The sequence below is a fragment of the Pezoporus wallicus genome, unplaced genomic scaffold (assembly GCF_028554395.1).
Source record: "Pezoporus wallicus isolate ANWC-B61680 ecotype Strahan unplaced genomic scaffold, APGP_CSIRO_Pwel_v1 scaffold_7736, whole genome shotgun sequence".
Taxonomy (NCBI): domain Eukaryota; kingdom Metazoa; phylum Chordata; class Aves; order Psittaciformes; family Psittacidae; genus Pezoporus; species Pezoporus wallicus.
The window spans coordinates 1,824,033-1,848,199 of record NW_026636574.1 but is presented as its reverse complement, the minus strand read 5'-3'; the positions used below and the strand labels follow the sequence as shown (position 1 = coordinate 1,848,199).

Here is a 24,167-nt window from a genome sequence, read left to right as displayed (position 1 = left end):
ATTTACCTCTGTGTGCAGCCTCCAGAGCTCCTCGTGCCTTCCTCTGAGGCGAGATTTCAAAGAGATTGCCAGATCAGACTCGCTTTTAAACCATCTGGTTTCTGTACCTCGTGTCAAGGTTTCCAAACTGCATTGATGTTTCCCAAGCCTTCAGTGGCTTGTTTTGAGTTCTCCTGTCCTTTGAAATGCACGTGTTCAAGTGTGAAGTTCTTACCCAGAAAGCTCTTCTCCCTGTATAATATAATGATAGAGGTAATATAATGATGGTAGAATGAAGCTTTTCCAGGAGACCAGCTTAAGTGTGTTGTCCCATGGGAATTCAGATTCACAGCCATAGGCTGCTTCCTTCCACATCCCTTCTTAAAAGTAATTCGTGGTGGTAAAAGGTCATTTAAAAACAGGGGAAGAAGACTAGAAAATGAGGGTATGGAAACTGATACTTTGTGAACTGGTCAGGATTGATTCAGTGCTTATCATTTCCTCTGTGTTTATTTCTTTGCTTCATACCTGTCACTGAATCACACTGTAAATGCCTTGTGAGCTCTCTGAGCATGGACTGTCCATTTGATTTGAGTGGATTATTTTGCACAGAAAGGTCTAGCTCTCTGCTGCCATAAGAATAAGTTCATATAACTAAAAGCAAGACCTATTTCCTTGTGTATCCCCTTTGCAGTAAGGTATAAACCAAATACTGACTTCAAAGGATGCATCTTTGTTCTAAATGTAACGCTCAGAAATGTTTTACAGTCAATTATTTGCAATTAGAACGTAAAGAGAAACCCCCTTCCCCAAACAACCTATAATTATAACTGAGCCTTTCATGAAGCAGAAATCCAGTAATTAAGTAGTTTCAGAAGTTTTAATGTGCTGGGCAATTAAAAAGTGTTGGGGCAGAGAGCAACGGTGCTGTGTGTGTTTGGGTGCTGAAGTTATAAATGGCACTTTTAGAAGAGAGATTTTGCTATTGATCCTCAGGGTTTGAAGAGGTAATCCTGCAGTGTGCAGTCATTACCAGGCCTTAAGGACATCTCTCATAAGCCTTCACTAGTACGATCAATAGGAATAAACTGTCTGTCAGAGTTGTCCTGGCACTCAGCTGAGGACCAGCCCCCGAAACTCCCTCCCCAGACAGCCTCTTGTCACCAGCATCTGACCAGAATCCTGCTTAGAGCTTATGGAGGAGTAAAATCCTTGTCTTCATCAAAGAATAACGTCTAAGGGAAGCGGTGCCAAAGCTTTCACTGATGGAAAGTTTAAGTAACAAGGGCTAATTTTGGTCGTAGTTACCAATGGTGATGTTTCAGTGCAGCTTATTCAGCAGCTTTCTAGAGCCATGCTCTCATTCCCATCTTCATGGTACTTAAACACCATGTGCTCAAAATACAAATTGGAGTGGCTCCTTGCAGTCATGTTGGGCATCTTGGTGCTTCCTTCTTATGCTGATCCATAAGATCCCATTTTTGGTTTGTTCAGTCTTGTCTTTGATCTGTTTATCCTTTGCATAAAAGGTATGGGAAGAAAGTATGGGTGTGAGTTCCAGAAAAATACATACTTCAAAAATAGAGACTTTTCTGTTTCTCAATTTCTTAATGGAATTTGTTAATATGGTCAGAAAAATATACATTATTTTATTGACTTTTAAAGAAAATATGTATCTATTCCTCCTGTATAACAATTTAGAATTCCAATGATTAGCTTGCTGTTTAATGCTGAAAAGGCAGAGCTTGTAATAGGCTTTATACACCCCTTCTCTGTTTCACTTTACATCCCACTGGGAAAGAAAATGAGCAGAGATTGTGACAGTGTTAGGATGGAATAAGTTTAAATAGTCTGTAGCAACTTTTTGGTTGTGCCCTTAGTGTCAGGGAGCTTCAAGGGTGTTAACATTGGGGAAAGTAACAAAGATAATACCAAATACACAGCTTCAAAACATCAGTAAGGCCTTGGACAAGTTTACCTGGCTGTCGATGGCAGTAGATGGCAACTTATTTGGCACTTTAAATAGGTAAAACATTAATTGCTAATAATAACTTGCTGGGGGAAGATGCTAAGAGAGATGGTGAGAGCATCGTAATGTCTGTTATGTCTCTGAGACTGTTTAGCTACTGGAAAAGATGATACTGTTCCAAATGTTATTATTGTGTGATACGTTTGGATGATACCCAACTGCTCCAAAGTCCAGCATTTGATAGAATGATACAAAGGGTTACTTGAAAAGTAAATTACTGCATGAATTCTAGGAGGAGCAATAAAGAAATGATTTATGGGGATGATCTAATAGGGAATTGAGGGACATCAGTGCACAGCCACATAAAACAAGTATGTTGAAGCACTAAAACCTCGGACTAGCACCAAGTGTGTGTTTTCAACCAAAACTAAACTAGAACAGAACTGACAGTGCATGTGCACAAGAATAAGAATTGGAAGTAATTAATTATTAGGGAAAAAGTAGTGGTTGGGTAATAGATGTTCCTGTTTTCCAATACGAAGTTATTACATAGAAATATAATGGAAGTAGAAGTGAAACAGGTACTTTGAGTTTGTAAATGCTATTTCTCTGATGTTCTTTAATCCCATGATTTACATTTTTCCCTCCAGGAAAGAATACAGGACAAGAAATATCTGTATGCCGATGACATTTACAGTGTGTTACCCTTCTCGGTGTGTGAGGACAGCATTAGAATCCCATAGAAACTTCCTTTCAGGGGACGGTCCACGTCTGCAGCAGTTTCAGATGGAATCGCACCCTCTTGCTGCCTCAGAACACGAGGACGTACTCGCTCTTCTCCCTTGTCTGCACACTGCTGTTTAAAATCAAGTTGCCCGCTGCTTCCTGACTCTTTCCTTGCTAAAACTTTTCTCAAGGTGCTCCACTGGGCTCTGATTTGGGGGAAGGTCTCTGTGGAGCTGGAGCGCAGCTTCAGGCTAGAAGCGGTTGGAAAACCAGAGATCTTAAAGGGTAAAATCTTCACGTTTCTTCACCTTTTCCCTATTTGGTAATGCAGTTTTCTCATCTGCTTTTTGAGTTTCCACCTTCCCCCACTGCCTCTCCCCTTCCCTACCGTAGGTAACCACACATTTTGATGGAGGTTTAATCTCCTTCCTTCCTTCCTTTGCAAAGCCACCTCCTCCCTTGCCCAAGGCAATCTGTCAACTCAAATGCATCACAAATCAACTTGACAGTGGAGATCTCCCCTTGAGCAACAGCACTGGGAGTTAGGCTCCTGCTGATTCTCAGATAGAGAGGGTGGGGTGCATTTTCCACATAAAACCCAGTCACAGCTAAATGGAAGTAAATTTCCATGCCCCATTCCCTTTGTTTCGAACCTCTGCTTTCAACAAAGCAAATCCACAACCTCGGGAGGATGCGCAGGGCAGTGCATAAATGCATCCAGGTTGGAACTGCAGTGGCAGTCCTTGTGCCTGGTGACTACGTGTGGCATCTGCTCATGCTTCTGTCACTGCCTTTTCTCCTGCTGTTGAGCTGAGGATCTCGGGCTGCTTCAGAGAGTTAAACTGAACCGCACAGGTGGACCATTACTAGAGCCCCCGTTATGCCGAGATGGAATCTGAGCGTTCAGGAAAGTGAAAAAGATGCTCAAGATGAGAATATTTTCTTTTTGACTTCTTTCTCAGTGTTAGGAGCATGGAGAAGCCACACATGTAACACTGGGTCCTGTCAGTAACACAAACCAGCTATAAACTGGTTGCTGTTGGACCTAAGTGAGCAAGTGTACTGATGTTAGGCAGAGGGCTCCTCCTTTGCTCAAGGAAAAAGACCATGTCTTCTTTGGGTTTATATGTATAATATTAGCTCTATTGCAAAGGAGAAAAACTAGAAACTAGTCCCAGCTTGTGCTGCTTTTCCAGGTCTTTTTCAGGTTGGTGGGAGAAGGCTGCTCATGCGTTCTCATGAGAACAGACTAGATACACCAGGAAAATGTAAGCATCGACTTCCTGTCCTTAAAAGCCTTACTTTTATCTGTGAGTTGGTGAGAGTCTTTGCAGGCACATTTGCTAAGTAAGCTGAAGTCAGAAAAACCCTCTTGTTTTGTGCATGGGAACATATACATGGTTTGTTTTCAGAAGGGTATGGCCACCAGTGTGGGGCTTCAGGAGTTGCTCCTGTTTGTTATCAACAAAATAATGCATTTGGAGCCACAAGGAGAGAAAGGGAGGAAGGAAAAGAGGCCACTGGCGATCGGCTTCTCCTGATCAACAGCTCTGTGTGAATCCTGGAACGTCAAACAGGCTGACCAGGCATTGCAAAATCATCTGCTGATGCGATGATTTCGGGAGGCAGAGTTATTTCAAGTACATAACCTCTGTGATTCGGGAAAGGGAAGCTGCGCCTCTGAGCTGGGTTTGAGCACTTACCGTGGTTGATTTATTGTTTTTATAAACGCAAGGTCTTTAATGTTCAGTGCTTGGAGCACGTCGGAATTTTAGCTACGTTATTACAGTTGTTGACCAATGCAGGAATTACCTTCAAAGGCTTGGAGTTCCTCTTAGCAAGCTTTCCCCCCCCAGGTACCAAGTCAAAGGAAGCCAGGAAGGTCTGTTCTTTAAAGGAAACAAGCAAGGTGTCACAGGTTGAATGTGCAGGAATGTTCTGGAAACACAACCTGCAGAAGCCCTGGAGTAAGCACAGGGATTTACTAGCTCAGAAACTATGAGCAGTACTACTCACAATACCTAATCTTAATGTCTGTTGAATAGTTTCTTAGAAGTGAGTTATTAGGCTCCAAGTCCTGGGAAAGAAGTTGCTATAAAAGTATTTACCAGCTAGCAAGTGTCTCTCTAAGCCATGTCTGAAATGGCAGCACAGCAGAAGGACGTCTGTGCTCCTTGCCCCTGCTTAGCTTCTTCTCTAGCGCGCTTTGCCTTCAGGAGCTGCCACAATGAAAGCTCTTCCCACCCGAATTAAATGCATTTAAACTCATTTTTGGAAATTGTCTGGGCGCAGCCTCCTGCAGAAATGAGATGGCACAGAGCTGATTAAATAATGTTTATGCAAATACAAATGTTGTCAGGGCGTTGTTTTCTTATTCTTCAAGATCCAGCTTGTTGAAGACTTCTGGCTGAGTGTCAGGCTTATTGCGCTCAACTGAGCTAGTAAGAGCTTGATTTAGGGTGGGCAATTGCCAGAGCCCTGCAGAAACTCTTCTCTAATGCAGCTTCTTCCCACCTCTGATCTCAGCGATCTGTGGGGCCTCCGGACTCTCCACCCCTACATCCTGCTGCTGACATCCTAGACTTCCACTTTTTACCTCCTCTCGTTCCTTAAAAAGCCCATGGTGCTCAGACACAATATCTATTGTATGGTAAAAGCTGCCCTGCTTTGAGTTCACATTTTAGTCCATCCAGTGCTCAAGTAGGTAGTTTACTTGTCAGAGGAATACTGTCATTGTTAGAGCTGTGATAGCAGGAAGTTACTGACAGGTGCTGAGAAGACAGTCGTTTGCAGCAGCCTTGGGATATCCAGGTTCCTGCAGAGAGGAATTCAGAGGCTTTTAGGTAAATTGGCTGATATTAAAGTGACTTTCTAATGTCGGGTTGACATTAGAAAGTGACTTTCTAAGATGTGGGATTGAATCTTAGTAGAAATGCTAATAAATCCAAATGTGCACCTCCCTCAAACTGCTCTTTACTGATCTGTGCTCTTTTCCACGTAGTCCACTTTAGACTCCTGGGCAGATGACTCCCAAGTTCACAAACAGCACAAGTCCTTGGTGTCATTAGTCATGAGAGGAAATACTTGCGTAACTCTCGGATTTGAGCATGTATTTGCCTGTGTTTTTCGGAGGCTTTGTCTGAATATTCTTTCAAACAACAGTTCATTTGTGCAAGTACTCCGGGAGAGCGGACAAGAGCCGTTATGACTCGTGGGTGCTATTGAAACTAATGCCATGCCTTCATTTGAACAAACGTTTGCCAGTTCTTTTCTCCAGTATTTACACAGTTCTGGCCTAAGCTTCATTAGCTCAGCAGAATCATTTCTCTGCTCCAGTACCCACCTGGCCAGCTGGAACCACGGCATATTTTCATGTGGCATTGTCAAGGGGAAGCCTGAGGAAAGCCAGCTTCTCACTGATAAGGAATAGAGAGTGGGAAAGCCTGTGTCTGCTGATGAGCCACATCTGGAGGGATGAGTTCTCGTGGTACTTCTGCCGAGAGCAGTTTTGCTCCCCTTTAAGATGCAGTTTGAAGTTACAAAACCAAGTCAAGTGTTGTAGGTATCTGTAGATTTTATTGTGCATAGTCTGTTGCTGGCAACAGTCTTGGGGTGACAGCAGTGTGAACAGATAGACATTGAAAATGTCAAAATGACAAATGTGTTCTTACGTGCAGCTTGGAAGGGTAGAAAGCAGCTATTGCATGTGAGTGGCTCATTAGTGTGCACCCTCTGGACCCAAAAGGTTTAGGTGAATTCAGTAGCAATGGGTTCTTCACCCCACGTTGTGCATGTATCAGATTTAGCTATTTCTGATGCTGGCTGGAAAACACAAACTGATAATCAGCCATGTAACTGCTTTTTGCCACTTTAAAATGGCTTTAGGTGCTTGCCTGAGATAGCCACTTGTAATGCAGCATGGCCCAGGGCTTGAAGATGATCTCACCGTGGTTGCACTGGCAAAAGTCAGTTGTCTTCTACAGGGTTAATACTGGTTTTAGTTTGGCCGTGCTGTGAATGAGATCAGAATATGTGCTGATGCTAGACTAGATAATGATATGAAATGGAAACTGGATGTCCTGAGGTTCTGATGGATGTCTCACCTGTGTAACTCCCTGCATGTACCTTTGCTAAATTCCAAACTGCCTTTGCACAAGGGGGTCTTCTGCAAGCCTATCTAGTAGTAGGATTGGTCTGTTCAATCTTTCTATGGTTTTACTGCTGTGAATAATACTTCTGTTGTGGCAGTAGGATTTTATCACACTGTTTTTCTGTGCAATGAAAACCACATAGTTTAGGTGAATATTTGAATTGGTCTAGAACCAGATAAATCAGAAAAGTGGAATTTAGTTTGTATTGCCGTTTGTATTTGTCTTCTTCCTGAATACGTCTGGGTTTGGCCACTTGTGGAGACAGAAGTATATCCCAGATTGTGTTTCCTGTGTTATTTTCTCAGTAGGAATCAGACTTCAGAATTGAGCTGGGATAGTGCTGAATCCCAGCGTCATGGATTTGAATCTCCTGTCATCTCTTCCCACCGAAGAGTTGGTTCGTGTTTAAGCTTCAGGCTCTGGCCCTTCCCTGCCTTCTAAAAGCACACTTTAATCTCCTGAAAAACATGAGCCCCATAGCTCCTGGGTGCTTTAATTAAGTGAAATGAAAGACTTGAATTTCCATAAATAGAAGAGCTTCCAGGAGCAGCACAGGGCTCAGCACCCACCACAGCGCACAGCGAGAACCACCTTGGCCAGATCAGGGCTCCTGGAGGTGGGGAGCAAGGGGGGGGGGGCTTGAACTTCATCCCCCGAGCTGCTGCTGATACGGTGATGAGAGACAAAGAAGTCCAGGACTCGGTATGATAAAGACCGGCGAAGGTGGAAAGCGCTGCTTTCATCTACCCACTGCTGGGGAAGGGAGAGCTTTCCCAGCCTGACTTCAGTCACTGCCTTGGTCCAGGTCATGATTTTGAGTCAAGACAGACACCTAGTGGCCAGGGAGCTGGGCTGACCCCCAGCGTTGTGCCCTGGGGACATCCCCTCCTCGCGCTATCTTCGTTTCTTCTTTCTTCATATTTATTTGTTTGCTTCTTTGCAGGAAGACGAAAGCAAGATCTTAATGCTGATACTTAACCTACGCGCTGCGCTTCCTTTGGTCCTCGTTTGCCTCAAGCTGTGCTTGAGCTTTATCGTGGGAACATGACACTGAAATTCAAGCCTGTTTTCGTAGCAATATAGATTCCCTTCTGGAAGCTTGATGTATCCCAGCGTTGCCACTGAGAGCGATTTGTGCAAGCTAACAACTTCATCTCGTTTTAGCAATGAGGCCAAAAATGGCTTAAACCAAAACTGCTAGTGGAAGGTGTCGCTGCCCAAGGCAGGGGGTTGGAACTGGTTGAGATTTAAGGTCCCTTCCAGCACGAACCACTCTATGAGTCTGTGATTTTATGATTCTACTTAAAGAGAGCGACCCAAAAGAAGAATGGGATAAGCTGTGAGACAACACAGAGCATGAGCTGGTACTAGAGAGAGTGCTCTCCAAGACTTGTCCCAATAGCATCAGCAAAAAGCAAGGCAGGAAGCTTCTTGTTCACTCTGGTGACATCTAGGTTTGTCCTACCCAACAGACCTGCTCCTCGATGGACACTGAGATTTACCTGTTCTAAGCGGAAAAATAGGGTTTTCACATTGGCTGCTCTAAGCTCTGGAGGCCCAGTGTGATGATGGGATTTCATCTTGGCAGCCAGCAGCACCATCCTTGGTTGCCTGCAAGCTGCAAAATGAAACCGTGGCATCTGTGCTCCCTGTGCAAGCACCCTCCCTGTCTTTGGCAGCAGCAGAGGGTGCATTTGCTCTGCTGAATCCAGAAGCCTCTGGTAATGGTGCCGAAGGCAACAACTGAATTTGGCAAAGGGTGTTCCGTCATCAAAATGCAGCAGATCAAAATCCCAAATACATTTACCCCCATGCTGTAGGATGTGCTTCTAAGCACATCTAGTTTGAATAGTAAAAACTCCCTGATTGGTGGTGTGCACTGAGGTGGTCTTAAGGAAAAGTGTTAACAGGATGAATTGAGGCCAGTGACATGAAATCAGGGCTGCGGTTAAAGCCTCGTGGCAGCATGACCATTCTAAACACAATATCTAAGCAACTGGTAGAGCAATTCCAGAAAATGCATTTTGTGGCCAGTGGTTATTTCTTTGTGCTGATGAAATGGGTATTTTTCTTCAGTGAACTGAATCACAACTAATTGAGTTGTAATCAGCACAGGCCCCAAGTTCAGATGAATGTTGCCTTCATAATACTTTGTAGACATGCAGAATCCATTAACTATCTTCAAATGAGATTTTGTGTTTTTAATCAGGAGGATCTTAGCAAACCATTACACAGAGCATTTATGCTGTCACACGCAACTTCCCTGTTTGCTTAACACGGGAAGGGGGAAGTTGTTTCCCATTAATTCAATTCCTGATAGGGTTTACAGCTTGTTTTTAAACTCCAAAAATAAATGCAGTGCTCTGATAGGTGAGCAGGGCTGTCTGTGCAATTCATAATTGTCTTTCTTGTGTCTTCAGAAGGCAGCAAGCTACCCTGCTGAGATCTATCGATTCACCTCACACCTAAATGCTGGGAAACTTCTTTATTGCAGATCTGCCTTTGCTTTCACTTGCAGCCTTTACCAAGAATCCAGTGTGGCGCCACTCACAAGTGCTAAATTTCCTCCTGAAAAACACCCTGTTCCCATAACTGTTGATGCTCCTGAGCTTCCACATTAACATTTCATTCAGGTAGTACCAACCTGCAGGGCTCAGGCTGTCTGCCAGCAAAGGGATGTCAGCCCATGCCCTCCCCAGCCATGCTCCAGTCCATCCCACCCTAGGACCGCTGGGAGAGGGACTTGGATTGATGTCTCTGGTGACTCCAGGAAGCTCACAAGGTAGCCAAAAAACGGGAGTGAGGAGGGGCAAGATAGTACCAGCAGATGAGAAATAAACAACGCGCCGATGCGTGGTAGAAGAATGGGTTCATGGGTTATGACATTCCTAAAATATCTTTATTTAATAATGAAAACTTCATTATCCAGCCCTCTGCCAAAGTGTTGCCATGGGCCTGCTGCAACTCCCTGGGAAGATCTTTCATCTTGACAGAAGTTCTAAATTACAGCATTAGTGCTCTAACGGAGAGGAAGTTATGGCCTATTTTGGCTGTCCAGGGAAATGAGACACACATTACTGTGGAGCAGGTTATTGGAATCTAATCACTGAGAATATTAAAAATGAGGTAGCAAAAAAATTCTTTCTGTGTGAGCACTGGGGATAAATTAAGTGATAAACCTGAGTGTTTACTGGAGTTTCATTATTTTATTAAAAAGTAATTCATCTTTATTACACTTGAAGCTACTACGTTTCACATCATTAAGAAAGCAATGCATGGAGCCCCTAAAGCTAATTTTCAATCCAACTATCAGAACACATTCTGTTTTGATTTTTATCACAGGTATTGCAACATCCTCTGTGGCTGCATGCGCTGACCTCCAGCAACGTCTGATCCAGGATGTTTGAGAGATGAGGGGGTGAAACCAGCCTGTGCTCACCAGCCGATCGCCAGCTCTGCATGCGCTTGGGCTCCTGGTGTGGTTGCAGTCCTGATGTCCAGGTGAGTCTGTTGTTAAGATTAAAGCCACGATCCCAGGTCTAGATGTGCAGTCTCAGCTGAGCTGTCCTCTCTAAGCACTTCAACCCAGTGCTGAATAACTGAGAAAAATCCCTCCTGTATTCATAAGCAATCCAGCAGCAGGCACGTGCAGTGTGGCTGAGAAAGTCCATTTCTGTGTGACTCCTTCTTCTGGTCTTCTGACACAGGCTGGCTTTTACTTGCATTTTGGGTTCAGGCAGAGCCAAGCCCATCAGTTCCACACAAGTCCGAGCTGAATACATACAGCTTTGTATCAGTCTGTAGGAAAACTTTCCAAGATGTGTATTTGTGGGATTGAAGAACCACCTGGAACCAGAGAAGCCTCACCTGGGAGAGCTTCACTTGGTCCGGGTAGCTCATGGACAGTCATGCTCACAAAGGTTACTCCTTAGCACAAAGCAGAAGTAATGTAATTGCAGAGTTGGATGAGTACTCTGTGAGTGCTCACTTCAGCTTTGAAGATGTTTGGCTGGGTTAATGTCCCTGTTCAAGCCCCTGTGCCAAAAATACCACAGCAAAGGTGTTTACTGGCAAAACCCATTGCTGAAAGGGAAAGTTTTAGGTAAACACTGGCACACATTCATAGGAAACAAATCTTGTACTCACGGTTGTAAGTACTCCCACCAAAATCTCACTGAGTGAGGCAGACCCAGTGAGGCTCTGGATCTGCACCACTGAGGAAGTGATTCAGTACACTACACCTGCATGTAGAGACAGTGTAAGGGGCAGAGCGTGAACTGGTGGCAGTCCAGGCTTGTTGCTCAGCACAGGAGCTCAACCTCGTTTTCTGAGCCAGGCGCTGCCCATGCTGGTGAAGGGCATCCTCTGTTGTACAGCACGTAGCTGTGAATCGCGTTTCCTTCCTTTGCCTCCCAGCGGTTCCCACACCCCCCTCAGCCACCTCTGGGTCCCGCTTCAGGCTCTGGGTCCCTCAGCTTTCTTCTGCCTTCTCATTCCAGAGCTGGGGGCGAGGAAAAGTGTAACTCCAGGGACTGCAGCTGCAGGGAGAGCACAGGAGTTAGGTGAGAGCAGAGCACCCTCTCACGCGTGGCGCTGGTAGGACAGTGCTGAAGGCTGTCTAACAGGATGATCCCATCTCCAGCATCCCCTTTTCCCTGCTGCCTCTGCCCACAGCATGGACGCACCTTTAATTTGGTCTATCAAATCAGTTTGTGTTCCTGTGATGACTGTTATTGTAAGTTCTGAGTGCTTGTGTCATTTGTAATTCCATCAGCTGGTAAAGATCTCTGGGTTCAGGTAATTTTCTGCTCTGGAGGGTGGCTTCTGAGATGCCGACAAGCAAATAATATTATCTTTATGAGTAAACAAGAGAGCACTGCTGTAATTCGGCAGTCATGTAGCTCCAGTGTGCCAAAATGGAGAGGAAAGTGGCCATCTATCAATCCTCAGTGTCTGAAAGCAAAGCAGACAAAAGCAGCCTTTGACAGTTATGCTAATAGAAGTATTGTATGTATAGGAAGAGAGGACATACGCTGTTCTCACATAGTGTAGTCATTTAAAAGCAAACCCATTGTCTCTCTAGGGCTTGTGTACACTCATGAAAACGACCTTCAGCCAATTGAGTTGAAACTTTCCGGGTAAAACTACTTGTGTAAATGGCTTGTAGTAATTGAATATAACTTAAACATATTAATATAAATATTAGTGCATTAAGTATTATAATATATTAACTTTGCACCTAAGTAGACTGCTTCTTAATGTAAAATAAATGCTTTTTAATCCACTTTGAGTATGTCCAGGCTCAGGATTTAAGCTCTGCTAAAACACAGTCACGAGACTGAAGCAAAACCCCAGAATGATTCTGTTGACTTTCTCCACTTCTATTAAGTTATTCCAATTTATGGCAGCCCTGCTTAGGGGAAAATTGAGGCTGGTGTCATCTGGTCATATAAAAACAGTGGCTTGTGAACCCCATGGTAGGGATGAGCTGTGCAGGCAGCATGGGGAGAAGTAGCACAGAGGAGCATTGCCTGCACTGGTTCCTGGGGCTTTAGCTGTGCTTATTCATCCTGTGCTAAAAAGAAAAGTTTGATTTCAAGGTAAATGAAAGAACAAAATGTATCTTGTAATTGGATTTACTGAAGGGAAGCGTAGCTGAGTGCGTGTGTGTGACCAAGAAATCTGGGTTTACTGCTAGGCAAAAGCTGTTCTCTAGTTATTAGGGAGGAATGTGAGCATAAAGAGTATCCCTTTCAGACAGGAGGAAGAGCAAACCATGCCCCATCCTTGGCAGTGTTCAAGGCCAGGTTGGATGGGGCTTGGGGCAACCTGCTCTAGTGGAAGGTGTCCCTGGCCATGGCAGGGGTTGGAGCTGGATGAGCTTTAAGGTCCCTTCCAACCCAAACTGGGCTGTGATTCTGTGATGCTGCTGTGCAGCCAGACTGAGTTACCTGTGTGAGCATGGGTAGCTTAGAGATCCCCAGGGTCTCCTCTTGCAGAATGACTCTGGGATCATATCAGTCCAGTCCCATTTTCCTGGGAAGCAATAAGGGTGCCATATAAAAGTGGTCTGTGTACAGTGCACAGTATTGGCTGTGGTGTAGGTGCTGGTGCAGGGGTGTGTGTTGTGTGAGAGCAAGGCTGAGGACAGGGATCTGCAGCTGAAGATTGCTTCAAGTGATACAAGTGGCAGTAGCGAATCAGCCTGAGAATTATCTGTACATTTTATGCAGACCCAGAAGAAGTAATTGCTGGGAATGCCTCACTCAGGATTTTGAAACAGATAACAGCATCGCTGCAATAAAAACAAACGCAGTAAAGAACAGACTGCTCCCAGTGTCTGCTTAATCAATGGACTGTGAAGAGAGTGAGGTGATAAACTGACTGTGCTCAGGGCTAATTTTATGCAATATAATATGTTCATAGGATTAGTCTATTTAAAAATAATCTTAATTTAACTTTTTTGAATGCAAAGCCGTTCTGCACTACTTGTTTTCAATATATGCCTTAAAACAGATGAGGAAGGCAGAAACATATCCTTATTGTGTATGTATAATTTAAACAATATCATCAACTGAGTATTGATTGCTGACTAATGTGCTTATTAATTAATAGATGTCTCCACGTTAAATACATTTCTCAGAGCTGTTCTGGGACCATTTAATAAGATAAATGGGGTGTTGTAGTACAGTACTTTGTCATCAAATGTGTAAGTCACATCAGAAAGAAATGTAAAGCCGTGCCTTGTGTAGCTGTTTGCTCCCAAAGGCTGCTCGAGCAGGGAGTGGTGCAGTGGTGGGACCATATTTCAGACATCAGCTTCTGCCTCTTGGTTTTGCTTGCCCAACCCAAAAGCCACAAACCTCTCTGTTTTCTGAGTTAGACCAAGCAAGCCTCCTGGTAACAAGGGAAGCCAGGAAGGGCCTTGCTTTGCGACTCCAATTTACCAAAATGCTCCACAAATGCCACTACAAAACCAGAACAAAGGAAGAGATGAAGTGGAATCCTAGGAAGAAATGTTTGCCATGGATCAGTAGTTTATTCCTGCAGTAGGATGCAAGGAAACCAGCCATAAAACCAGTGATCATCATGAGCCTATTGCTCCTGACCTACAGCTTTTGTAAGCTCTGCAATGGTCTGTGAATCTCCTCTCCTTTCACTGTCTATTCCCTTAGCAGGCCCTATGCTCACCAGCAATTACCCTTTATTCTGTCTGCAGGCAGCCACTGCTTTGTTGTTATTGTCTTCCTGGTTTTATTTGCTCCTTCAAGGCAGGTTACAGCCCTTTGGCTGGCACCCAAATACCTTCTGCTCTATCCTTGTGTAGATCATTTCCTGTCTTCTATTATTTCTCCCAAAGTTGTTAAAACTTACAACTTACTCCTGACATTTCCTGTCTTTAGCAGGGGCAGAAGCCACCACATCTGTTTTAAGCCAAGCAGCTGTTTGTTCAGTGCTTCACCATCCTGCTCACCAAACTGCTGTGCTTTCCATATAGAGCAGGTCGCTGAAGATTATGGATGATAGCTTGCATCTCAGATGGACGCCATAGCCAATTTCCTTTACTCCTTCTACTCTCCTGTGTGCTGAGCAGACCTTTCCACTGACTGTTTGATTGATGGATATTCAAAAGGCACCTTTATGAGTCCTATAAATAATCCCTTAAAGGCTTTTCTTTTCTTCTTCCCCCCAGAGGTACCACTTAATCAGTTCTCCAGGCAATGGTCCTTGCCCCACCTTTCAGCCCGCTTGCTGTTTGAGCTGTATCTGCTGTGCTCTGAGCATACCTGGCACTCATCTGTGGCTGCAGGGAATCCTGGCGTGCAGCACTTCAGGTTGGCCTTGCTGGGCATCACTTTGTGTTTCCTTCTCAAAAGCCTAACTCGGCTTTTTCTCATCAGTGGTTGCTAGCATGTAGTTTAGGTACTTTGTGCTGGGGGGGAATTTCCCAACCTAAAACTTGTGAGAAATGGGTGCAGCTATGGGTAGTACACGTCCCTGCTCTGCTGAAGGCCACACGCAGGGAGCTGCAAGGAAGTGATCAGGAACAGATCAGGGCAGAGCTCTCCCCACTCGTGCCCTGTGCCACTTGATGCGACTGACAGCTGAAATGACTCCGGTTTCCTTTTCAAACTCCAAGACTGTAACGCTGGCTGACACAGTGTGAAATCTCTTTCCTTTGTTTCAATTATTGCATGATTTGTGGTGGGATCAGTTTCAAAAGTACTTCCCTCCCTGTGTTTTTATTCCCGTCGAGTTCACTGTTTGCAAGAAAAACTGTCGGGACGATAGCAGCGGAATGCTGTCCCCTGAGCTTTGTGCCTGGTCATGTTTTTCACAGGTATCTTGCAACCTCTCTTCCATCATGGCTTTGATTAATAGGTGGCTTTTAAAATATGTGGTCTTTTTTCATCAGGCCTACTTTGGATGTGTGTTGTTTGCCAGCTGACAATGGGAACTGGATCACACTGGGCAGGTAGGAAACAGCAAGATGAATAAGAGACAGAGCAGGTACACATTAAATGTGACACCAGCTACAACTGCTCTTGGGGTAATTGAATAGAAGTATATATCTGTGTTCCCGATACCCATTTAAATCCTCTGCTTCCTTACTCCACTCAGCCAGTGTAAACAGGCCTTTGTAAGGAGCATAAGGGAGTCCTGTGGCTGTGTTAAGGGTGGTGAAAAGGGACCTGGCACCAGTGCGAATCAGTCTGTACATATTTAAAATAAACAGAAGTGCACATAAGAAAATAACCCCTATTATTACCCAAGGATGCAGTGGGAGTACCAGGGGAATGGCTAAAGTAACAAAACTTGACACCAGTGATAATAAAAAAGGGAACTAAAGCAGAGAGATCACCCCAGTCTGCTGGGTTTCGAGTGCTTAATCAAAACTGACTTCTGCTACTGCAGCTGCAAAAGAAATGTTTCTAGCCTCCCATTAATTTCCATACAATAACCCTCTAATGGGGGAGTTGCCGGGGAGAGGAGGGTGATCAATCTGCTGTAATGGCACACTAGAGACTAAGGGAAAATGCAAACTTGGAGCAATTTCATGGCAGGTGCAACCTTGGAAAGTACAGCTATTTTTCTGAGTTAATTTGTTCCCCTGATATGTTTGAAATCCATATTTGTACTTTAAAGGTCTAAAATGCAAGATGATTAAAAAATATAACCAGATTTTTGTAAGCTTTTTGAGTGTATCAGGTGATATATTAATGCCCCTCCTTGGAGCCAGGACAGCTGCGTATCTTTTATCATTTGCTACCAAAAATAAAGGAATGGGATTGTTTATTCTAGCATTCCCTTTCTGTCTTTAGCCTTCCCATTTACCTCCCTGGCCTGATGCTCATTTGTCTCCTAGCTGAATTGATCCTGAACACTATAGGAAGTAATAATAGTAATAATAATGGTAACTAATAGCAGTAATAATTATTATTCTTGTTATTGTTAGTAATAAAAGTACTGTGTAATGATAATGATTACTATGGCTGTAAGTTTTAAAACACGTAAGTGAGTTAACTCAATTTCTGTTACCCTTTGGGTGTCTTCGTCTTTTGGACATTAGTGAAAATGGCAGATATAAATTGTAACAGGAACAAACAGAGAAACATAGAATCCCAGCCTGGTTTGGGTTGGAAGGGACCTTAGAGCTCCTCCAGCTCCAACCCCTGCCACGGGCAGGGACCCCTTCCACTGGAGCAGCTTGCTCCAAGCCCCTGTGTCCAACCTGGCCTTGAACACTGCCAGGGATGGGGCAGCCACAGCTTCTCTGGGCACCCTGTGCCAGCGCCTCAGCACCCTCTTCACGCACCCAAAACATCTTCACATGGGAACAGACCCTGAAGCACAGAACTCGTGTAATTTTGGGTCTTCTCCCCAGTTATTATTTTGGTAAAACCCCTGTTTTTTTGACCTGCCTTGCACTTTCATGGTGAGGTGAAGCAGCTTTGGGGTAGGTGAGAGCGTTGTCCTGTCTGGGTCACCTTTCCCTGGCACTGTTGGGGGAAGACAGGGAATCAGAGCCAGTGCAGGTTTCCACTGCGCAAATCACGGCTGTTCCTGGTCCGTGGAGACTCGCTGTTGTGGTTTGTTACGAGCATCCATCCCCCTTGTGGGCTTGAGGCACTTGTGATTCCCTGCTGTGCTTTTCCCACCTCTTTTGACAGCTGCTGAGTCTGGGGAGAGGCCCTTTTCCTTCTGCGTGTGGGACGGGAGGCAGCACGGCTCTGACATCCCTCGAGCCACGCTCTGCTGGAGCCCAGCATCGGCAGGGGCAGTTCTGGCGTCCCCTGTCAAACCTGCAGCCCATTCCTCTTTTCACCTTGTGGTTTGGGTTTCTCAAAGCCAATCTCCTTTATGCTGATGACTTCTTTTCCTTTCTCAGCGCTTAAGAACTACAGCCAGAATCTTAAAAGTATTGAATTTTCAAGCTCTGGAAAGTGCAGGGGCTTTGCATGAGAATTGGTACCTGCTCTGCTCAGGCGCTTTTGTGCTTTGCAGTAAGCACCAATCTGCATCTTTAGATTTGTATCTTTGCAGTAAGGCCCTTTGTGGCTGAAGTTAAAGTGTATGCTTTTTTACATGAAAAGATGCTTATTATTCTACTGTGATGCTGCATTTATGGGATGCTTGTGGCATCTGGAGAAGCTTGCTGTGACTATTGTTATATTCTGTTTTAGGTACCATTTTAAATACATACTCTTTCCCACCTGCCCCAGCTTAGAAATTGTGTTTCAGCTACACCTCCAAACTTCCCACTGGCTTAAGTGCCTTAGTTTTTCCTGCTATACCCTACTTGGCTCCCATTAGCATGCTTAAGTAGATAAACAAAATAATTGATCATCTAAATGAGATTGCAGGATTCGTAAAGGTTCATTTCTGGCTTCCTAAGTTTGGTCTCAAGTCAGTGTAGTGAAGTATCTGCCTAATCCTCAGTACATCATCAAAATCAATCTATTGGAATCAAATGCTACAAAGAAAGTAGCCAGAATGATCTGAAGCATAAAACAGCAGCTCCAGGAGGACAGGCAGAACCCACTAGAGCTGAAATGTGGTGGCAGCCTCCTTTTAGGAGTTATTTCTCTGATGGTTACATATGTAACTTGAGGGCTGTATATTTTATCCCTAGGGCTTTTGAAAACTCTGTTCTGACTTCCTTACTCATAGAGGAGTTCAGAAACACAGCTGACTGCAACAGAGATGGCATTTTGGTTCAGTTTGGCTGTGCTTTCGCTTGAATGTCGATGTTGAAACCTCTGATGTTGAATAGTCCTTCACTTCTCGGGTCCAAAGGGTAAAGTAAGAGTGAGACAGGCAGGGTTTAAAGCTCTTTTAATGCAATGAGGGTAGCTGCTGGGAAAGCTGAGGTCTGAATAGTAAAGTTAGAAAAAATCAGCTAGGAAATAAGACACAGTGTTTGAATGAGGAAAAACCTCTGGAGAAAATTCCTAAGGGAATAGAGCAGATTCACCACCACTTGCAACTTTTATAACCACATCATTCATCTTTCTAGGTAATGTATCTACAGTTTGAGAGGGGCATGGCATGAGATGTGTTGGTCTGCTGTTCATGTGATCAAAGTAAAACCTCAGCTCCTGACTGAAATAAGGCAGGATTTGGGTACATAACTTGTTTTCAGCTTCTAGAACATCTATTAGGTGGTAACATTTGGTTGCTGATTTTCTGACTTTATCCATTGTGCCAGTTCCATCAAACTGCATTGGTTTTCTCCTGCAAAATCCAGATGCTTCTGGATATGACAGGTTCACTGTCAATACGGGTTCACCTAATACAATTTGCATTAAGAGAGGTCAGGTTTGAACAGCTCTGGAGGGATGGGCAATGCTTTCAGGTTGGTTTTCCTTCCTCTGGCCTGCTTTCTTGATCTCTCTGGTGATTGAGGATGTGGATCTCTGCTCCTTGCCATCAAATATTTATGACTGTAGTGCTGGTGATCTGCAAAGCAAGGCACGTTCCTGCTGGAACTACAGTGCGTCTGAGGCTTCTTGGACCTCTTCAGTGGAAACCAAAGAGGTAAGAGCTCAGAAATCCAGGCTCACTAACTCATGCAGATGTGCACCTTTAATCAGACAGCACATTATCTTCTCTTCTCATCTCCATTAGATAACAATCCCTCTCACTATCCCTCCAAAGGGACAGACCTGTATAAGGCAGTTCACTTTCACAGGCCATAAAGTTACACATCCAATTCTTGCATTTCTTCCCTTTTTGTTTATGGTTTCAGAAGAACCTCCAAGGCTGCAATCTCTGTTTTGCCTCTCTACATCCATTTTGCCAAGCTGCATTCCAAGCACTGGTTCACTGAGGAAAGCAGCAGCAAAAGAGCTGCCTGGGTTTGCAGTGTCCCTCTCTGGAGGTGGGTGGCAGATGGGGGATTTGAGCTCAGTTCCCAGCAGAGACACCAGCCTCAGGACTCCTCTTCCTATCCCTGCACCGCTGTTCAATAGGTTCCTAAGTCACCTAAAAGCAATAATGCGGTTGTTTTCAAAGCAGTATTTTTATACATAGGAATTGGTGGTTTTGAGAAAATCCAGATACTTATTACTTCTGCAGTCAGGTGTGTAGTTTTGCCTTTGAATAGCTCCCGTTTCCTCTTCTCAGAATGACTATGCATAAACAAGTCCTCAGTTAAATACAGGAAAATACTGTGACATTTAAGAAAGATGTAAATAGAATAACTCATTTTGCTGTCTAGACAAGAGCCTTGGCTCTGACTCGTACGTCTGCTTCTGTGGCTTGCTCATATCATTACTCTTCACCCCTGCTCATAAACCTCCACCTAGAAAATAATGTAATTTAATTAGGAATGCGGAATTAGCCTATTGCAGTCACACTCGGTTAAGCTGAATCAGTTTGTGAATTTCATTGTCATTGGGGCTGAAAAAAAGAGATATGTTACATTAGCAGCCTAATCTTACGTGCATATTATGAGGGGGATTGCAGGTGCAGAGCGGATCACCATGTACCCAAGAGCTGTTAGGATTTGCACCAGAGGGACATCCATGTTGCAGGACGTTTACACACCTTCTCTGCACTCCCTTGGTTTACACGGAGCTTGGGCAGAGGATCCTGCTCTGACCAGGGTGGTTTCCATGTCAGAAAGGTGTGTCCCGTGGTGAGGTCCCACCACAAGGTTCTGCTGGGGATGTGAGCATCACCTGCTTCTCTCTGAAGGGAGCAAATGATCATGGTCACAATCCAGGCACAACTTCATGTGCTTCTCTATCATCCATCCGCTTCCATCCCAATCCACCACAACTGTTTTGGTCTCCTTTTGGAGCCTTCCCCATCTCCTTGCCTGTCCACTGTGGTGTGTCAGTTATGCAGTGAGAGCAGCAATGCTAAAGGTCTACAGCTGGGTTATCCTTTCTTTTAACATGGTTTAGATTATTAAAAGGAAAAGGAAAATCCTAAGGACACTTGTGTCTTCAAAAGGCAATCCACAAATAAAGTCATCTTGGTTTGAAGTTCACATGTATTTTTGAAGGCAATTGGGATAGGAAGAGTTTAGGCTGCAAACACTGATTTGTCATGCAGTCTGACTGGTGCTTTTCAACACACTTTGATCCTCTTCTTTTTTTTTTGGCCCAGGCATTAGATAATGCTTTAGAAGCCATTAGAAAAAATAGTGACAATTGAAATGCTTTGAAAAATGACAGTTTGATAGTCTAATAATAGCCCCTACACTGATCTGGAGAAGGTTTTCTTTTCTCTTTTTGTATTAATTATGTACAGTACATTTCAAAATGCCCTTTTCTCCCCAACAAATATTTTAACCCTTTCGGTCGTGGAAATGTGAAAGTTGTAGATGCTGATGTATGTGTATATGGCACGTACATCTGTTTAAAGAGGTAGGTACACTGTAAAGAGCTGGCAAAAGGTGCTGTGGCATTGAGAGGGGGAGAACTGGAGAAGACAGTGTGGCTGCCCTGTCCCTGGCAGTGCTCAAGGCCAGGTTGGACACAGGGGCTTGGAGCAAGCTGCTCTAGTGGAAGGGGTCCCTGCCCGTGACAGGAGGTTGGAACTGGATGAGCCTTAATGTCCCTTCCAGCCCAAACCATTCCATGATCCTTGCATGTGTTCTTCAAGGGAGCCATCCATGCAGGGTGCTGCTGTTCCTGAGGGACCTCGTGGTCTCCAGGAGGGTTTTCTGTAGGGAGAAAATCCATGTTGGAGGATGCGTAGATGCGAGTGTACATTTCATTGCGAGATCTTGTTTTTGCAGGATCTTACTTGGCAGCGATAAATGAGCAACTTTCGAGCCTCAGAAGTGATTAATTTCTCACTGGAGCCGTCTCAGAGGCTGTCACAGCCTGACAATCCTGACATAAGTGTCATTTATAATGTCACAAATCTATTACACATAAATGTCATTACACAATTACTCTAAGGATGAGGAAAGGTTCACTGGGGGGAGAGTGTCTGATATTAACTCAATTATATATCTTCATGTTATTGTTCGCTTGTCCCCCCTCATACAATTACACTGGGTCTCATTTGTTCCTTCTGTGCAAATTAGCGGTTATTTATTGCAGTGATACTTCGAGACAACCCAGGTAGGGTTGGTGGTATTGAAACCCTGGCACAACCTTGTGCCTGTTGCCATAACTGCGCTCGACGTGATGCTCCCGGTGCTTTGGTAATTGGCCCTCTTGAAATGAGGGCTTGATGCTCGGCCTCCCCCCCACTTCTTTTCCTGCATCTCTCTGAAAGGCACCAACATATGGGTGAGACGATAAATCCTCCATGTGGTTTTGATAAAGATGGCTTGTTTTAATGAGGGTGACTTTTTGTGCTGCCTAACAAAAGAGGCTCTTTCTTGTTAGAAGGACAGAGGAGTTCAGCAAATTCCCCTGCGCTGCACCTCAATTATTCCTTAAAATTGGCATAAATGTAGCCTTCATTTAGTTCTAACAGGCTTTCATCCTCCTTGGCCCAGACACAAACAAAACTTACACTGGGGCTTGGTGTAGTGACGAGATTTGAATGCATTATGCATGAGGAGGTTGAGGTAACGGCACTGCCTGGGAGGGAGAAAGGGATATGTGGGGTATTGCTACAATGCCCGTCTCCCCCTGGACACTTACGGGAGCTGAGCTCTCAGTTTGATTAGAGGTCACTTGAATCCAGCTCAATTTTGTGAGCTGGAAATGAAACTGCCTGTTAGGATATAGGGAAAGGCTTGGTTCTGAGGGCACTGAATGGTTGTGTGCAACTTCAGCACTCGTGTACCACAAATCTGAGCTGACAAACAGACGTGTAAATACAGCAAAAGGCCAGGAATTTCCATGGTAATCCTCCAGATTTCTACCGAGACAACTGGGATGAGGATCAGGCCTTTTAAATTGCTCCCTTTGCCTGTTTACTATTCTGGGAAGCTATTGTTCTCAAAGGGACATCTTTAAAGCAAAAGCTGGTAGAATAATTTATTTGCGAATAATTTATTCAGTGATTGATGGGAAAAGCTGCCGAATAAATAATTCACTGAATGCTAATGGAACATCAGAGATGGTCGAATAATGAAAATGTTTATTGCAAATAATTTATTCAAAGAAAAAGGCTGAAATGTATCAGCACAATTATGCGTGGGGAATAATCCAGCCATTCCTACCCGGCCTGCTGTGACATGTTGCACAAAGATGTTTCTTTCACCCAAATGGAAACTCCAGGTAGCTCACCCACGTTTGCTCCCAGTGAGGAGCTCTGAGATGCTGCTCTCTGGCAAGAGAGAAGTTTGGGTAAGGAAATCCTCAAACTTGAGCTCAAACTGAAGGTTGAGCCCTAACTGTGATGGCAGCTGCGTATCATTGGCCTCTTCCACCCCTTATTTATTCCTATTAGCAGCAGCTTTATCATCTGGAATTCTCTCTAAGTCGAAGCTTTGCCCCTTTTTTCCTGGGCAGGGTAAGATGTGTTCCTCTGTCCTCTCTCTGGGATGAGCAGTGCCATTGCTCCTGAGGAGCGGGGTCCCCATGCTGGGGTTCCTGTTGCAGGGAAGGGGTTTCCTCCACTGGCAGAGCTGGAGCACTGGGCAGCTCCAGGTTGTTCCTCTGGAATTCAAATGATCAGAAGCTGCTGTGAAAGGGTTGGAAGGAGGCAATACATGGTTTGTAAAACATGGACTTGGGAGAGAGCACAGCATGGATGATGCTGTGAACTCCTGTGTGTCTCTCTCCAGTCTGGATCACTGAGCTCTTTGAGACCTACCAGTGCTTAACTGGTCATTCAGCAGCACCCGTGGGGACTGGGGAGATGTTATAAAGATGTGTTCTGAGGAGTTCAATTCTAAATCTGCTCTGACTACAGCAAACAGAAATAAATGAACCAAAGCCAAAGTCCCCACAGAACTTTTGCCCTTGATCTCCTTTGGCAGATGTTTAGAGCATGAGCTTGGGGTCCCCAGGCAGGAGACCCTGCATGGGGCAGGTACCACAGGCGTTGTGATCCTCAGCTGTGCTGTTTGCCAGAGGAGAGCTTTCGTGCTGCACACAGCTGTACAACAGGGCTCAGGTGCTCCTGGAGAATTGAAGTGATTTTGTGCTGATACTGGGGCTAACACCAGAAAAGTCTAAATTACATTTTAAAAGGAATCTACTCTTTTTATCTTTTAACCTTCGGCCTCTCCCTCTCATGCAGAAAAATCAATCTTGGCTAATCTACTGACCGAGTAAAAGGAGGAAACCCTATAAACATGCACTTTATCTTCTTTTAAATATTCTTACAGAAAAGCTTAACAAAACATCCAAAGCTTCCTCATAGGTCCTAGGAGAAAACCCTTGTCCTGAAAGGATCCTTCATCGCTCTGGAGGGAGAGTTTTGGGAGGAAACAGTATCTAGATCCTTCCCAACTATCTAGGTGTTTAAGAAGACTGCAGCAAGCACTCCACCACACAGCTCTACCCACTCTCCTCCTTATTGGACCTGGATTAGTGAAGCTGAGCTGAAGATACAGCTGCAGTGACTTAGGGAGTGATAAACCTGGACCCTGGCCACAGCTCTGCTTGCTGCAGGGGTTGGTGTTAGGTGCAGGAAAGGCTCTTGTCATTGCTTTATTTCTTTATTTATCTTAACTGTAGTGGCTGGTACTTATGGCAGGAAAACTTCCAGTAGAAGCTCTGTTACCAGCACCCTGGGCTTCATCAGAAACCATCAAGGATCCGGCTGCATCAGAAGACAGCAAGTACAAAGGTGAAATGTGCTCAGGCTTTTGTCTTCAAGAAATACCTTGTATTTCTGATGTGTTTTCCCTATTTCTTCCATCTCTTCTCTGTTCTGGGAGCAGGGTTTATAACTGGGATGTCCCATCCCTGTCAGCA

General features: G+C 44.5%; 1 long non-coding RNA gene across 1 annotated transcript in view; it reads left to right on the top strand.

Annotated features, from left to right (window-relative positions):
* The window catches only part of LOC130594680 (uncharacterized), a 93,974-nt gene that overhangs the window by 58,999 nt on the left and 10,808 nt on the right, over positions 1–24,167 (top strand). The window contains exon 3 of the long non-coding RNA XR_008971139.1: positions 10,168–10,326. This is a non-coding gene — a long non-coding RNA (uncharacterized LOC130594680). The remainder of the gene's footprint in view (positions 1–10,167; positions 10,327–24,167) is intronic.